The 19318-nt window shown below is 35.1% G+C and overlaps 1 pseudogene; it reads left to right on the top strand.

Moving 5' to 3' along the window:
- Nucleotides 1-10093: 10093 nt before the first annotated feature.
- On the top strand, nucleotides 10094-13212 carry LOC107779685 (zinc finger CCCH domain-containing protein 11-like; annotated as a pseudogene).
- The last annotated feature ends 6106 nt before the right edge of the window (nucleotides 13213-19318 follow it).

The raw sequence follows: 19318 nt of genomic DNA, 5'->3' as shown, positions 1-19318 counted from the left end.
CGCTGCCTCAAATTCAACTCTTTCTGCTTGAAGATGTATTGTAAACTCTTGTGATCTGTGTAGATGTCAACATGGACGCCGTATAAGTAGTGCCGCCATATCTTCAAAGCATATATTACTGCAGCCAATTCCAAATCATGGGTTGGATAATTCTTTTCATGCTTCTTCAATTGTCTTGATGCATAAGCAATCACATTCCCACGCTGCATCAATACGCACCCCAAACCTATACCTGAGGCATCACAATATACCACATAATCTTCTGTTCCTTCAGGAAGAGTGAGCACTGGTGCAGATGTCAATCGATTCTTCAGCTCCTGAAAACTACGTTCACAAGTGTCAGACCACTGGAATTTGGTAGCTTTTTGTGTTAACTTAGTCAATGGTGATGATATAGAGGAAAATCCTTCTACAAACCGCCTATAATATCCTGCTAGTCCTAGGAAGCTGCGGACTTCTGATGGTGTTGTAGGTCTCGGCCAATTCTTTACTGCATCGATCTTCTGAGTGTCGACACTAATACCCTCATCAGATATCACATGGCCAAGGAATGCTACTGAGTTCAGCCAGAATTCACATTTGGAGAGCTTAGCATATAACTTACGATCCTGAAGCGTCTGTAATACTATCCGCAAGTGGCCCACGTGTTCCGCCTCCGAACGAGAATACACTAGAATGTCATCAATGAATACAATCACGAACACATCAAGATAGGGCCTGAATATAGTATTCATGAGATCCATAAAAGCTGCTGGGGCATTTGTTAGCCCGAACGACATCACCAAGAACTCAAAGTGCCCATATCTTGTCCGGAAGGCCGTCTTTGGAATATCTTTCTCCCTAACCCTTACCTGATGATACCCTGAATGTAAATCAATCTTGGAGAAATACTTGGCACCCTGGAGTTGGTCAAACAGGTCATCAATTCTTGGAAGTGGATACTTGTTCTTTATAGTAGACTTATTCAACTGTCGATAGTCGATACACATCCGTAACGACCCGTCTTTCTTCCGCACGAATAGGACTGGTGCACCCCAAGGTGAAGTGCTAGGCCTAATAAAGCCCTTATCCAGCAAGTCCTTCAACTGCACCTTCAACTCTCGCAACTCTGCCGGGGCCATTCTGTATGGAGGAATAGAGATCGGTTGAGTGTCAGGTAACACATCAATGCTAAACTCAATCTCCCTTTCAGGAGGAAGGCCTGGGAGTTCATCTGGGAAAACATCTGGGAATTCGTTGACCACAGGGATTGATTGTAAAGTAGGCGGTTTTGCCTCCACATCCCTAACGCGAACGAGATGATAAATGTAACCTTTTGAGATCATTTTCCTTGCCTTAAGATAGGAAATAAACCTACCTTTCGGTGTAGCAATGTTCCCTTTCCATTCAATGACGGGTTCACCCGGAAATTGGAACCTAACCATCTTCGTACGACAGTCAACATTTGCATAGCATGAGGCCAACCAGTCCATTCCCATTATCACATCAAAATCAACCATTTCTAACTCAAATAAATTTGCCGAGGTTTGACGACTACAAATCATCACAGTGCAACCTCTATATACCCTTCTAGCAATCACAGAATCTCCTATCGGAGTAGATACCGCGAGGGGTTTACTTATCAATTCAGGTTCAATGCCAAACTTATTAGCCACAAAGGGTGTAACATATGATAATGTAGATCCCGGATCAATCAACGCATATACATCATAAGAAAACACAGATATAATACCTGTAACAACATCTGGAGACGACTCGAGATCCTGTCGACCTACTAGAGCATAGGTTTGATTTTGAGCACCACTCGAACTCGGCACTGCACCTCTACCCCTACCACGACCTGTCGACTGCTGAAAACCCCGTGCTGGAGGTCGAACTGATGAGGAAGAACCAGACACAGATCCAGTCGGCTGAGCCATACCATCACCTCCTCTATTAGGACAATCCCGCATCATATGGCCAGGATGCCCGCACGAATAGCATGCATCAGAACCTCGACGACACAGTCCAAAGTGGGCCTTGCCGCGCTGATCACAATGTGGTGTTGAGGGTCTCATCTGACTAGTTTCCCTGTGATGTTGCGAGCCAGATGCCCGCGAACTCTGACCTGGACCAGAATAGGATCGATCATATCGAGGCCTCTGAAATTGTGGAGGAGCACTAGATACAGGTGGCGCCGAACTCCTCGAAAACTGTGGCCTGATGCGGCCTCTGAAGTCATCAGAATACCCTGCAAATCTTGCCCTCTTATGCTGGCCTCTATCCTGCTCCCTAACTGCCCTCTGCTGGCGCTTACGATCCTCTAGGGTCTGGGCATAAGCTTGAATACGGGAAATATCCATGCCCTCCACCAAGGAGGCTGTCGTACACTCATTTATCAGATGTGGTCCCAACCCATTCACGAACATATGCACCCTATCACTCATCTCGGCCACTATATGGGGAGCATACCTTGCCAAAGAATCAAACTGCATACTGTACTCTCGTACACTCATATTACCTTGTCTAAGGTTCAAGAACTTATCAGCTCTAGCTCGTCATATCTCAACTGGCAAGTAGTGACAAAGAAAGGCCTCAGAAAATTCCTTCCACACAGCTGGAGGAGGGTTCGGACCCCTAGATCTCTCCCAATTATCATACCAGAGAACCGCTAAATCCCGTAGCCGATAAGAATCCAACTCTACTGTCTCTGTATCACTAACATGCATAACACGAAGTGTACGATGAACCTGGTCAATAAACGTCTGTGGGTCCTCCTTGGGGTCTGATCCGGTAAACACTGGAGGGTCTAAATTAATAAAATCACGAACTCTTGTACTAACTGGTTTCTCAGCAGCACATGTATTCTGCCTCTGAGCCTGAGCAGCTACCAAGCTAGTCAATAACTGCAAAGCACTCCGCATATCCTGGTCTGGAGTGTCAGACGAAGGAACTGGAGGCGCTGGGTGCCTTCTAATATCCTCTGGAGGAGATGGAGTAGATGAGGTATGAGAGGGCATCTCACTTTGAGCCTCACTTTGTCCTGCTCTGACTTGGGGCACCTGACTGGTACCCTCTCCCGCTGCTGTATCAAGCCGCCTACTAATCGTTTGCTTCCTAGTCGAAGGCATCACTGAAAAAAACAAGGTGAATATTAGAGACAAACACTTACGACTCAACTCTACGCACGATCTAGATTCAGGAAGAAGGTAACAACCCTAGATGTCATGTAGCCTCCTGATTATAAATGTGGCGCGCTACACATCCATAATCAAGACTCTACTAGACACAGCTCATAGACAACCCCTAGGACAGACTTGCTCTGATACCAAGTTTGTCACGACCCAAACTGAAGGGCCATGACTAGCACCCGACCACACTTGCCGAGCACCAACGTACATTTCATCTAACCTTCATTATTATCTTTTAAGGCTGACGAGATCAATATAAATGGTAGACCTAGATCATGGACAACCAGCAATAAAATATGACGGCATGAAAATACATAGCAGGGGATGACCAGACAATCAAGAAACTACGTATAAGGTATGAGCTACCACGCTACTATGAAAGACTATACAACAAAAACTAGCTGACAAGGCATACCAAACTATACATGAGCCGACACCTGTCTATGAGCCTCTAAAAGAACATAAGTGTTGCAACATAGCCGGAACAGGGCCCCGACATACCCATAATGTCTATAACAAAAATTGCATACCAAGACCAAGGCAAGTCCGGAGAAGGGATCTCGCCAATCACCGCTGATCTACTGTGGTGGGGGAGCTGTACCTGCCTGTCTATCAGGACCTGCAGCACGACATGCAGCGTCCACAAATAAAAGGATGTCAGTACGAATAAAGTACTGAGTATGTAAGGCAAGGAACCATAAATACGATCAGTAATGTAAGCAAGGATAGAGAATATACAACCTGTAACATCTTAGTACCTCTGAGGGCTACTTACATGAAATGCATGATACATATGTATAAATACATAAACCTTTAAAGCATTCGCCTCTGTGGGCATCATCATCATCATATCGTACCCGGCCATAATAGGCTCGGTAGAATCGTACCCGGCCACGTGGAGCTCGGTAAAACCCAACTGATCAGTGGTTGCACAATAGGTGCCGTACCCGGCCAACTATAGCGTGGCTCGGTAGAGTAAAATAGATACATATATATAATGCATGCTCGACTCATGGAATCACATTCTAAACCTTTCGGAGTGACGTAAGGTCGGTATCCTCTGTACACGTTATTAGGACTAACTCTTCACTATGAACCTTATAAGAATCAGGAAGTACCAATAACATTGATAACATAAGAATAAGAGAAGCAACATTAACATCAATCGTTCCATAAGAGGGAAAACAATGTAAGTACTGCTAGCTTCTAAGAGTAGAGTATCTTTGGAAGCTCGTTCATTACATTATGTACAATCGGAGTCGTGCAAAAGAAGGAAAGGGATAGCCTCACATACCTTGTATATACTGCCCCAATCTCAAGCTATGCAATTGTCAAAACTCCTTAGTCTACAATAAGAGAAACGATACTATCGTTATCATTTAAGCGTCATAACTATTATGTATCAACCACAACCTATTTTACGATGAAACGGACAGCACCTCCCCTATATATATGACCTCACACCATTCAAAACAATCACCAAACAGCCCAAACATCATCAATAATAAACATATTGAGCCTCCCGAAATAGTCCACACACAGCCTAATCACTCCATACATACGACGACCACCGTAGTCGTGTCAAACAACCTGGAAATGTTACGAATAACTATCAGCCCATAAACCTACATATATATGGTGTTTCTCCACACCCTTCCTCCTCCAAAACTCCACAAGATAGTAGTAAAATACGCAGCCCAACAACAACGCAAAACAGTCCACAAAACAATAACACTACTACCAAACCTTTCGATATATATCTCACAAGTTCTAGCTTCAATGGCTTAGCCGCAACTTGGATAATCTTAAATACATATAGAGTAAGAGGTTACTTACCTTTATACAGAAATAACAACTCCTTAGATTTATGTTAACTAATATATGGCATGAACTAACACATGTGGATATGGGTTGTAACAGTCAGCTAGTCAGGACTTGTTGCATCACCAGGAAAATTTCAGAAATTAGCAAAAGAACTCAATGAAACAGTATTTTTCTGAAGTTTTAGTCGTCTAAAATTTAAACTACTAGAAGAGGTATTTTCGAGTATCCATGATCTACTTGATGCTCGCTACTGACTTACCATTTTTAAGTATTTTATATGAATGATGCATAAGCTACAACTGGTAAGTTGTTACCTATAATGTCACTTTTCAGGTAATATAAATGCTGAATTTATATATTAGTACTATATATGTGTTGTTACCTATATGTTGTACTTTTGATAAATTTATTCACTAATTGTTTGGTTGAATTGAGTGAAGGAAAGTCATGGCGTTAAATCAAATCCAATAGGTAGGGTATACCCCGAAAACAATAATATTTTCGAGAGAAGCTCAATAAATATTATGACAATGATTTTATGATCCAATTAAATTCTAATAGAATTTAGAAGGAATATTCTGACTACAAATGGTTGTACTTCATATAGATGCTACAAATAATTGATAAAGTTTTACGCTGATTTGAGATTTGTACACTTATTTAAGAAAACAAATTTGATTTGTTAAGTTGCAAATTAGTTGCATACAATTTTATTGGCATGTGATTGAAATTAAGGCTTGAGAATGAATCTCAATATTGTTTAGCCTATTATGCCATTGATTGAGGGTAAGACATCGAGATCAAGTCCTGATGCTCCATAATGATAAGAGTTGGGTTTGAGTCCCAATTTATTATGGCCTAACATGTCTTTATATTGGTAAGACATTGGGTTTGAGTCCCAATGTACCATATTGATGATATAATGATGACTAAAGAAAAATAATATATTTTTCATGAAAAGGCATGAAGATTGTCCCACTTGATTAGCTTTATTCTTGAAGTGAATGTGGTAGCAGTGCATAATAAGTCTAAATGAAGATAAGTGATTGAACAATGAACGTGAGAGTTCCAAATAATAATAATCATCACAATGATTATAAAAGGAGAACAATAAGGGTTCTCAAAATAGTCCTTCAAAATGTGAAGGCAACGTTTGCCATCAAATTGGTATGAAGCACATCGCTCATTATGATCCATTCCTTGAAGAGAATGTGACTTGCGATAAGCATTGAGAATGCTGACCCATTCCTAAAGGTGAATGTGGTAATATGTGATAAAAGTAATAAATAAAGACATGCAAGGCATGTTGGGATGAATAGCACACAACTCACCTTTAAGGGAGGTTTGAGTGAAATAAAGAGAATAAATATTATTTTGCGGTTACATGAATATGTCATTGGTCTCGTATATGTGATACGCCAAAATATTTTGGCATGCCTTATAAAAAATTATTAAAGGCAAAATTAAAGCAAGAAATGATTTTGCTTATGATAATTTTGACCATGACAATTTATTATGATATAATTTTCTCAGTGAAGGAGATATTTACCATATGAATGGTATCATAAAAGATCTTGTAGTACAAAAGTTGTTAAGAGCTCCGGAAAAACTACTTTGTTACTATCCGGATGAATAAAATTATTCATGACATTAATATTGTAAAGTTTCAAAAGAAACTTTTTGAATTTCAAATGTATAAGTCAAAGTGATTGGCATATTGAGACTATGAATGAAAGGAAGATTGAATATCTTCATATTTCTATAATCATACCGGGTAAATATGAAAGATTACCCGATTTTCTTTCTATTTGTACTACACAAATATAAGCATGATGCTGGAATTATATGCCACAAGTAAACTAGAGGTTTACTAAAATAAATATTAGTGGGCATGACCGGTTGACCATCCCGGTTCAATTATGATGCAAAAAAATAATTAAGAATTACATTGACATATATTGAAGAATAGAAGATTCTTCAAGAATTCTCTTGTGCTGCTTATTCTCATGATATACCAGTTAAGGTTGGGATTGAATCCCTTGATTTCTGGAACGAATAAAAGATGATAAATATATGGGCCCAGTCACCTGCCATGTGGACCGTTTACTATTATATGATTTTAATAGATGCATCTATTCTATGGTCACATGTGCATTTGTTATCAACTTGCAATTTGACTTTTGCAAGATTGCTTGCTCAAATTATTAGAGCACAGTTCCAGAATATAAATTATGATGATTTATCTTGATAATACTGGTTTAAATCCAAGTTGGTTTAGCGAAAATTGTATGCCTCTAATTATAGCTAAATCATTGGTTATGAGAACAAAACTCCCAAAAATGAAATTTGGTATGAGATGTATTATTTAATGTACACCAGCACTTGTATGCATCTAGCCAAGTTATGAAAATTTCTCTCTATCACAATCGGTTCAGGGTCAGGAAATAAATAATTTCTATATAGAAATATGAATGTGATATATTATTTAATTATGCAACCACAATGCACAAAGATGGGTTCCCAAAGAAGGTTGAGAAATGTGTTGGTGATCCCAACATTAGGGGGAGAAAATGGATAGCTGAGAAAGTGATACGTAAAATGAATTATTAGGAATACATATAGATCCTCGTACAAGAAAATATGAACTTGAAGTTCAAGTGATAATTAATTTATAAATTATTGCCAGACGCATTTGCTGACCCAAAGCTAAATGTCATATTTCAGCTGTTAATGCTCCAAATAGAATAAAGTCCTTAAGGGACAAAGTCTATGGCACGCATGAAGCGTAACAGACCAATCGGTTCCAAAGATAAAACTCCTTGAAGAAGGAGAGGGGCAAATGTTCAAGATGGTCATAATAAGGAGGCAAGTGCTCTAGAAGAGCACCACGACATAACACTTCATAAGACCTCATGCGAGAGGCTCAGGTGCCTGAAAATAATGAGATAAAGAGATCTCAATAAGTTATGTCTTTATTGTGCAATAATTGAACCGATATAAAATGATCGTCGACGATATTGTTAACATTATAGAGCTCAATATTATTAATATTGACGAGGATCTTAAGCTCAAATCTGTCATAAAATTTGGACAGATAAATGATTGGCCAAATGAAAAATACACAATGAAAATTGACTTCACTTGAAAAAATGTGAAGTTGGGCGGATAGTCCCAACACCTGAAAGTATAAAGCCAATGGAGGTATAAATGTGTTCTTGTGCAAAAAGTTTATGTCGATAGACATAAAGACGACTTGTGACACAAGAAAATTAGTAAATATCGTCACATTGATTATATGGAGACATGTTCTCTTATGGTGGATATAATTATTTCAGGTTTTAATCTGGCAATACATGAAAACTTGATATGCGTATAATGGAAATCATTGAAGGATTAAAATTGTTCTGAAGCATATTAATGTTTCCAAGAAATTTATTAAATAAAGCTTCAAAAATCCTTATATGGATTGAAACAATCAAGGCGCATGTGGTATAATCGTCTGTGTGAGTACCTGTTGAAAGAAGGGTACAAGAATTATTCAATTTGTCCTTGTATATTTATAAAAATATTTGAATTTGTTATAATCTTTGTGTATGTTGTTGATTCAAATATCATTACAACTCCCAGGCAGCTTCCTAAAGCAGTAAACTGTTTAAAGAAAGAATTTGAAATGAAAGATCTTTGAAAGACAAAATTTTGTCTTTGTCTACAAATTGAGTATATGAAAGATGAAATTTTTATCAATCAATCAGCATACACTGAAAAGATTTTAAAGTGATTTTATATGGATAAAGCACATGCATTTAGTACCCCGATGGTTGTGAGATCACTCGATATAAATAAAGATCCATTCCGACCTCATGAAAATAATGAAGAACTTGTTGGTCCTGAAGTATCATATCTTAGTGCAATTGATGCACTAATGTATCTTGCTAACACTAAAAGGCGTGGCATAACATTTTCAGTTAATGTCTTAACAAGATATAGCTCTGCTCCTACAAGGAGATATTGGAGTGAAATCAAACACATATTATGTTATCTAAAAGGGACTACCAATGTGGGCTTATTTTATGACAATGATTGCAATCCCGATCTTGTTGGTTATGCCGATGTAGAGTATTTATCTGACACACATAAGGCTTGATCTCAAACATGCTATGTGTTTACATGTGGAGGCACTGCCATATCTTGGCGATCGACTAAGCAATCAATCGTGGCTACTTCTTCTAATCATGCTGAGATAATTTCTATTCATGAAGCAAGTCGAGAATGTATTTGGTTGAGGTCTATAATATATCTTATCCGAGACAAATGTGGTTTGAAGTGTGACAAACTACCCATAATTTTGTATGAAGACAATGCAGCATGCATAGCCCAATTGAAGGGATGATTCATAAAAGGAGATAAGACAAAACACATTTCACCAAAGTTATTTTTCACACATGATCTTCAAAAGAATGGTGATATCAATGTGCAACAGATTCGTTCAAGTGATAATATGGTTGATTTGTTCACCAAATCTCTACTGACGTCAACCTTCAAGAAACTGGTGTACAAGATTGGGATGCGAAGGCTGAAGGATGTGAACTGATGCTCTCATCAGGAGGAGTTAATACGCGGTGTACTCTTTTTTCCTTACAAGGTTTTGTCCCACCGGGTTTTCCTTGCAAGGTTTTTAACGAGGCAACCAAAAGGCGTATTTCTAAATATGTGTATTCTTTTTCCTTCATTAGGATTTTTTTCCCATAGGGTTTTTTCCTAATAAGGTTTTAACAAGGCACATTATTTATGGACATCCAAGGGAGAGTGTTATGATAAATATCATATTATGGTGGATGTCTACTCTTCCTCCATGATCTTCATGTCAAATGCTTAATGACATATTCAATGACATATTTTCTATGTTTAATGAAATATTATATGACATATTTTCTTCACTTTTCATGCCTATATAAAGGTCTTGTAATAAATAAAAAAACACACACAATTGAAGAAGAAAATCTCTTCTTTCTCTATTTCTATTTCTTGTTCGTGTTTTACTAAATTATTTTTATGTTTATTCCATATTGGTACTTTGACTTATATTTCATAACCGCCACTTTGACATTTCAAGCACCTTCTCGAAGCCAAAGCAAACCCAGGCCTTCACCTCCGGCTACGGCCACCAGCGAGTTTCAATCCCCAGTTCCGACGAAAACCATAATCAGTCTATCAAGGGTGATTAGCGATTGAATGAAAATCGAAGATGCCTCCGAAGCAGCAATCAAAAGCCGATTTAGCAACGAAGCAGAAGATAATCGAAGACAAGACCTTCGGTCTTAAGAATAAAAATAAATCCAAAAATACGTTCAATCCCTCAAACAATCTGTTCAGCCTAAAGCTGATCCTAAAAAAGCAGATTCCAAGGTTCCAATTTTATCCTTTTCTATAGTATTATTTTTGTGTAATTTTTTTAGATAGTTACTGACAGTTATTAAGTTGACAGAAAAAGAAGGAGGAAGAGAAAGCTAAAGAAAAGAGCTGAATGAATTGTTTAAGGTTGCTATTAGTCAGCCCAAAGTACCTATTGGTAACTTCTTTTCCCTTTGTGACCGATTTAACATAATCTTTTTTGTGCCCAATTGATATTAATTGGATCAATATGAGTCACACTCTCTTTGGTTTATTGTTAGTATTAATATTTTTTCTTTCTTTTGGGGTCGGAAGGTGGAGAATGTAGACGCAAAAGGTTATGCATTTATAGGGTTTAAGTTGGTGTAAAGGTTTTGTTACACCATCAAAAGGGAATTTTAACCTGTTGTAGCACATTACTCAACATTTTTTTGTAGTTTACCAATTAAAGCTATATTAAATATGATACTTGTCTTTATATCATCCGGGGCATAAAACTTAAACTCATGCATTTATAGTACTGAGAAACTTCATTGATATAGTTTTTTCTCTGTTATTTTCAAAAAATGTCTAGTTTTATTTATAGCATAAATGCTCGGAATAAATTGGCTTTGACGAATTCTAATTCTATTCTGCAGGCATCTTATCTGATGCTGCCTATCAGTTTAGTGAAAAAAAGTCATTTGTTTGTTGATTATTGTTATCTCTTTAAGGATCATAAATTTTTTTGGTTTTGTGTCAACTGCTGCTATATTATCTCTCTTTGTTAAGTTGTAATCTTTAGCTGTGCAAATATAGCTGCAGAACTTATTGTATCGAAGTAAAGAAAGATGGGTGTTTTATCTTCAGGTGTTGATCCAAAATCTATCTTGTGCGAGTTCTTTAAGGCGGGACAATGTGCTAAGGGTTTTAAGTGCAAGTTCTCCCACGATTTGAATGTTCAGACAAAAGGAGAGAAGATTGACATTTGCAGTGATAAACGTGATGAAGGTGGTTAAGCTGGATCTTACTCTTTGATATTTACAGTGATTCTTTTTTATATGATAAAATCACCCCTAAAACCCCTCCCTTCTAGCGACCAATACTGGCTTTTCCCACTTTTCCGCTCCTTGGTGACTCGAATGTCCCAACCTCATGATTATCTTGACTACGGTTTTAATTATCTTGTTTAATTTGTTTGTCACAAAAAAAGAAAAAGAGAAGGGGACAATGGAGGACTGGGATCAGGAGACTTTGGAGAAGGTTGTGGCGTCAAAAAGTCAGGAGTATAACAAAAACAAACCTACTGACATAGTAAGTACCTCCCTTTCTCGTTTCACGTTTACTTGCATTGTGGTCTTAACTTTGCAAAAGTCATAGTCAGGACATGATTTAACTTGTTGGCTCAGTTCTCTGTAACTCGTTCAGTTAGTCCTTTTTCATTTGGATTTAAAGCTTCTTCTTTTTTCCTCTGCAATTTAAGGCTATATTTAGCTAGTAGCTATTGTGTGATATAATGTTTAACTACTTGCAGGTATGTAAATACTTTTTGGAAGCTGTGGAAAAGAAGCAATATGGTTGGTTTTGGGTCTGTCCTAACGGTGGTAAAGATTGCCACTATAGGCATGCTCTTCCCCCTGGATATATTCTAAAATCACAGATGAAGGCTCTCCTAGAAGAGGAAACTGAAAAAATGCCTGTTGAGGAAGAGATTGAAGAACAGGTTATTGTTGTATCTAAGTAATCATTTTTCTACTACTGATAGCTAATAGCACTTTTATGATAACATTTTCATGAATGCACTTACTTCAGTGACTCATGTTTTCTACTTTGCTTGCAGCTTGCGAAATTAACTTCTTCAACTCCTTTGACCCCTGAGTTGTTTATGAAATGGAAAAAAAAGAAGATGGAAGAACGGGAGGCCAATTTGGCTAAACTGAGGGCAGATAGAGCCAAAAATGATCGCATGAGGTATTATATGTTGCATTCCTCATCCTAGTTGAGCTTATCATGTGTGCTAATTTTCCGAGAATAGCACTTCAACGGGGTGCATGTAATTGTTAGATTAACCTGTTATCTCTTTTCTCGCAGTGGTCGTGAACTGTTTATGTCGGATTCTAGCTGGTTTGTGGATGATGTTGGGGCCTATGACAAGTATGAAAGGGAAGAGGAGTCTGATGAGGCAAAGGTGAATATGTTTTCTATAGCATTTTTTCAATTCTATTTTAATATGATTCAGGGATCCTTTGGAGGCATCATGGCCTCTTCTAATCCACCCGTGACTGTCATAGATCTGGGCAGGATACCACCTTGCATAGGATAGGATGAAATGAGTGGAATTTCGCAGTTATTTTCTGTATGTTTAAGGAATTTGAGCAATTTTTTTGTGTTCAGCTGAAGTTATTAGGCCAACCTTTCCATTCTACAGCATGTTCATTAATTTCTTTGTACTTACGTTGATCTTTTCCAGACGGATCAAAATTCTGCTAAAGTCCAGCCGAGCACCTTAACAACATCCAAGGACATTTATGATGGTAAAGACATTCCCGATAATGATGAGATGGATGACGATGATGATGACCTGGATGTAGACGAGTTAAATGAACTGGAAGCAAGCCTTTCAAAGACATCATTGCAAATCAATGAACCTGCTGGTATTGATTGATCCTGGGTAAGAAGTGGCTTAAAAGTCTATGCGCATAACTCTTAGGTGCATGCTCTTTCATTCTCTGCATAATGCAGAATACCAGTCTTATTACCACATTCAAAAGGCCGAGGCAAAATACAATTGCATGTGTCACGATGCTATTCATAGTAAATCACTATGTTGTTGTTAGGCTTGCTGGTAGTGCAACGAGTTGTACTGTTGACTCTGTTTTTTTTTTGGGCGTTAACAAATTTAGAACAATTAGAGTTATTATCGCTGCTTACTAAGGCTTTGTGATAAGCTTATTACAGTTTTTCTTACGTTTCAGTCGGAATGGAGTTAAATTTTGTACCTCGCGCTACCACCTGGTAAGGCTGTATTGTGGGCCGGGTCCGGACCAAACGGGCCGGGCCAAACGCTCCCGGTCTTCACGGTCCCAATGGGTGGAACCGGCCCACGGTGGTCCTAAGCCCACATGGTCCCGGGCTAAATGGGTCGGGCCCACGGGCATAACGGGCATTTTTTTTTTCGGGCTTTTTTTTTTTTATCTAATGCAATTTCTTGTAAACTATATATGTATATACTAATATAAATTGTTTATATATAGCTATATAAATATATATAGTATGTATATATAAGGGTGTATTGTGTGTATATATAATTATATATTGCCTTATATAATATATATATATATATATATATATACTATATCAAATTTAAACACAAAATAAATTGCAAAGAAATATTCAAGGGAATGTCTTATAATTTTTATTATTACGACATTAACAAAGAATGGCAATATCTTTCTTAGTCTTCCTCCTCCCAATGGAATGAGCACAACAAGGTACTAATACCACCATTAAAAGGAAAAATAACTAAGGAAGATGTGCCAAAATACAAGTTACATATTAGTCTATGTATTATCTCTAACAAATCTCATAAATCCTTCAAGGTTCGGAGGAATTTTCGTTGGTGGTGGTGGAAAAGAAGCTTGTTCATCACCGCTTCCGGGCGAAGTAGCATCCTGCGCAAGTTTCACTAGCATTTCTTCATAAGCTTCATCTATCTCCGGTTGTGATTTTGCAAGTCCAAAATTTCTTCTTTTCGAACGGATCCAATATCTGAAGAGTACTGATGAGGGTTAGAAGGAAAACTATAGGGTAAACACATAATAATAATCATTTTTGCTAATTCTTCACGATCTTTATTTGGATCATAATATAAAATGTCACGTATAACAGTGTTAATTCCTGGTTGAACTAGATTTGAACCTGTACTATCTACACTTGTTCCCTCTTGCGCAGCTTTCATTTGCAAATATCTAGCTTTATCTCTAGGGTGTGTCTTTATGTGTCTAGTCAAACTACTCGTACCGCTACGGTCTCCAATAAATTTATGAACCAACAAAAACCCACAAGTTTTACACTTAGCCTTATTTTGTTCTCTTAGTTGAGTAAAAAAGTGCCAAACAAGAGATATTTCGGGCCGTTTAGAAGGTTGTCTATTAAAAGTAGGGGTTACTACAGGAGGGTCAGGCGAGGCATCAGTTGGGTTATTAACAGGACTAGTAGGTGTATCATCTAAATCCGGTTGTGTTTCATCTAAATCATCATTTTCCTCATCATTTTCAAAGATAGTTTGACTAGGATAAAGAACATTCATAACTTCTTCATTTAATTGTTGACATGGTGCAACATCATGGCAAAATTGACTATCGAAAAATTGAAAATAAGGGTTATCACTATCAAGACTAATAGGTGGAGGAGGACGGGTAACAGGTTTGGGTCGGGGAGCCGGGGGAAGAGTAGTAGCTTGGCGAATAGATTCACCAATTTTAGATTTTTCCTTACCCTTACCACCAAATATTTTTTTCAAAGAAAAGTCCATATTAATTATAATTATACTAAATAAAACAAACAAAACTATAATATTAAAACTTAAGAGTTGGAACGACTTTACCGAATTGACGAACAACTTCTTGAAAATTGAATATCGTTGAAGACTTGAATACTTCAATTCACCAACTTCACAATTTTCACGAAATTGCAATAATAAAGTAAGCAATTATAGAAGAAAATTAGAGAGAGATTGATGAATTTGTGAGTAAAAATGAAAGAATGAGGGAGTATTTATAGTTAAAAATTGGGAAAAAGTGTAATTATAAAAAGTTTGGGGTTAAAATAAAGTTTGGGGGCCAAATGACTATTTTTTAAACTCTCAAACGGTTGGAAATTGAAGACCAACGGCTAGATTTTAAAAATCTGACCGTTGGTCATTTTTAATTTTTTTTCCTGTTTTAAAAATAGCCGTTGGGGACCGTTAGGCCCGGTTGAACCGGGCCCGCCTGCCTGTCCCGGGCTTAACGGTCCCGGGCTCACGGGCTATTTGGGTTGGACCGGCCCGCTATGGGTTTATGCACCATTAGAGACCGGCCCGTTTGGCCCACGGTCACGGGCCGGTTCCGGACTGAACCCGACCCACAATACACCCTTACCACCTGGTAGAGTTTTTTTTTTTTTTAATATTCGCTAGTATGTGCCGCTTTCCTAATCGAGAATTTATGCATTAAGCTAGATTAAAAAAGAGACGCTTGGAATTAAATATTAACCTTTAAAACCTTGATGTTAACCACCACCACAACAACACTAACATTACTCATTAGTCATTACCATAAAGTAGTACTTAGTTATATTTAACCTCCTTCGGACTCGTGTTTGAGGCATGCGAGTATATATTCTATTTAGCTTGGGCGCTAGGAGAAGTTTAGTTTACTTTTTTAATTTGGATCTTCTAGTCAAGTTGATGGCAATGCCTGTTTTTTACTCTATCTGTTTTAATTTAGATTACACATTTTTTTTATTGGTCCGTTCCATAAAAAATAACACATTTTTACAATTGGAAATAATTCAACTTTAAACTTTTTATTTTACTACCTATCTATATCTATATTATATTAAAAGGAGAGAGTATGTGTAAGCATTAAAATTTTATCAAATTTAAATCGATAAAATAATATGGACTATATTTTAATATGCTAGTCCAAATAAATATTATTGGGCTAATATAATTGAATTAGTTATATAAGTCCAATATATATGGATTAAATAAATAAGTCTTAATCCATTGGGCTAGCCCATTTAATTGGGCTAAAGTGATGAACCCACTTTACTAAGCTCAAGATGTCATCTTCCTAGAGGTCCAGTTTGGTGCCACGTGTCAAATGACGTGGCGCGCCAAGTCAGGCGGAAGAGCCAATAGGACCATGCCAAGTGTCAAAATGACAAGGCATGTCCAATCACGCTAAAAGGCCAATGAAATCGCGCCACGTGTGCAAGTGACCTGTTCTGGCCAATCAAATGTGGCCATGTCATACTTCAATTTGATTGGTCGGAAAGAGATTGTTCTTATCACAACTCTTCCCTTCCACAACTATAAAGAGGGGTCTTCATAACTGAGAAAAGAGACCAGAAGTTATAACAAGAAGCAAGAGAGAGCTCGTGGATCAAACGCCGCAAATTTCTCTACAAGTTTCAAACTTCAAGCAGTCAAGTTCAAAAGGAACAAATCAAGCTCAAGAACGAATCAAGATCAATTTAAACAATCAAGCTCAAGAACAAGATCATCGTTCGTGGCAACAAATACATATTCAAGATCAAGCTCAAAGGCCCTTGAATTTATTTACTATTGGAAGGAAGAATCAGAGGATTCATAGAGATTGTACACTCAAATATTCGAAATAAAATACTACGATTGTTGCAATATTTTTCGATCTTGATCTTATTTTCTCGATGCAAATTTATTGTCTACAGTATGCATTGTGGTTAAGCTAAGTGGCAAGCTAAAATGAAGCCACTTGGCAATTTTAGGACAACATTAATAACTAGAAATTATATATGGAAAAATAATTAATGGAAGTAGTTTAATGAATCTTATACATAATCTAAATAGATCTTAGACAAATCTAATCTATATATTTATAATTAAATATATGTGTATATTTGTATCTATATCTATATCTATACTTATATTTATATATTGATCTACTCATAGATTTTTTTCTATATTAGCTAGAAATATGGAGTGAAAAATTAATTAAAAACTATAATAGGAAAAATAAAAATATATAAAGACGTAAATTGAGATAACCTATAACTATTTATACTTTGGAGTAAGTTAAAATATAAAATAAAACTAAAATTTACTTAAGATATTAAGGATTTATTGAGTTTAAAAATTAAATAATTTCAAGCAGCAAAATAAAATCTTACATAAAGTATACAAATTATCTATCTATATTATATTAAAAGGAGAGTAGTATGCATTGTGATTAAGCCAAGTGGCAAGCTAAAATGAAGCCACTTGGCAATTTTAGGACAACATTAATAACTAGAAATTATATATAGAAACATAATTAATGGAAGTAGTTTAATGAATCTTATACATAATCTAAATAGATCTTAGACAAATCTAATCTATATATTTATAATTAAATTTATATGTATATTTGTATCTATATCTATATTTATATTTATATTTATATATTGATCTACTCATCTACTTTGCTAGAAATATGGAGGTGAAAAATTAATTAAAAACTATAATAGAAAAAAATATATATAAAGACGTAAATTGAGATAACCTATGACTATTTATACTTTGGAGTAAGTTAAAATATAAAATAAAACTAAAAATTACTTAAGATATTAAAGATTTATTGAGTTTAAAAACTAAATAAATTCAAGCAGCAAAATAAGATCTTACATAAAGTATACAAATTAATTATAAGGTAAGAGAAAAATTAAATAATCAACAAAAGATATTTTAATAACAAGAAAAATAAATTCATATTAATATTGATAAATCGTACAAACGGATATTTTATACGTAAATATACTACAACATTTAGATATAATGTGTTCAAACAATTAAGAAAATATTTTTCTATGATTAATATTTGAATTGAGTTTAGTTAGTTTAAGTGTGAAAGCATACCATAATTTTTTGAAAATATGGTCCAATTAAGAAAATAGAATGATAGAAATTATTTGAATTTGAAATGAGAAAGTATTTTAATTTTTATCTATATTATATTAGAATGAGTGTGGTAAAAATAGATATTAAATTCAAACAAGCTAATAAAAATTCACATGACAATGTAATAATATTAGGTATTGAATAATATAAAATCAATAATGAAGAATAAATAGAAAAAAAAACTAAGATTTTTTATCATAGAAAAAGTGTAAAATTTATTTAAATTTGAGATGAGAAAGTTTTTTTATATTATGATAAGAAAAGTCATAATATAAGTCCACATTACTCAAGTCTAATAGTAAAATAAAAAACTAAAAATATTGAACAATAAAAATAAATTAGAGATAATGTAAGGACATTTATAAATCATAAGTTTAGAAAATAAAATAAAGTAAATATACAATACTTAAAAATATTATTAAATTTTAAATAATTTAAAATTTTCGAGCAATATTTTTGAAACAAAATAAATATTTATTTATAATTAAAAAATTATATATTTATCTTATATGATTAAAGAAAAGTAGTTGAGAATGATATTAAATAAAGTTACGAGTTAATGAAAAACCACGTAAAACGTAATAAGACTATATATTAGATTAAAAAAATAGGAAAATTATGTTAACTTATTAGAAATTAGAAATGAAAAGAAAAGACTATTTGAATTTAAGATTAGAAAGTTCTTAAAACTATGATGCGAATGCTCAAATTATGAATAATACCACGAAATTGAAGTCTTATTTATGAAAAATAAAATAATAATAAAAAATAAAATTTTAAATTACAAAAGAAATTTCTAATATAGGTAATTTTACAAAAATTAAATTTGTATCTTAAAACTAAGAAAGAAAAAAAATTATGTAAAGAAGTAAAATGACAGTGAAAATATTACTACAAGATTTAGATATAATATGTTCAAACAATTAAGAAAATATTTTTCTGTGATTAGTGTCTGAATCGAGTGTAGTTAATTTGAGTTTGAATGCATATCATAATTATTTGAAAATGCGGTTCAGTTTAGAAAATAAAATGATAAGAATATTTGAGTTTGAGATGAGATTTTTCTTTGAAAATATTAAGTAAAGAATTAAAATGACAGTAAAAATATTATTACAATATTTAGAAATAATGTGATAAAAAATTAAGAATTTTTTTTCTATGATTAAATAAATTTTTAAAAATACAAAATAAATTTCTAATATTGGTAATTTTAATAATGAAAATTAAAAATTAAATTTTATCTTGTAGCTAAAAAAGAACAAAATTTAACTGC

Source organism: Nicotiana tabacum, chromosome 5, assembly GCF_000715075.1.
Source record: "Nicotiana tabacum cultivar K326 chromosome 5, ASM71507v2, whole genome shotgun sequence".
NCBI classification, from domain to species: Eukaryota; Viridiplantae; Streptophyta; class Magnoliopsida; order Solanales; family Solanaceae; genus Nicotiana; species Nicotiana tabacum.
The sequence above is the reverse complement of the archived record's forward strand: the minus strand, read 5'-3'. Positions and strand labels throughout refer to the sequence as shown.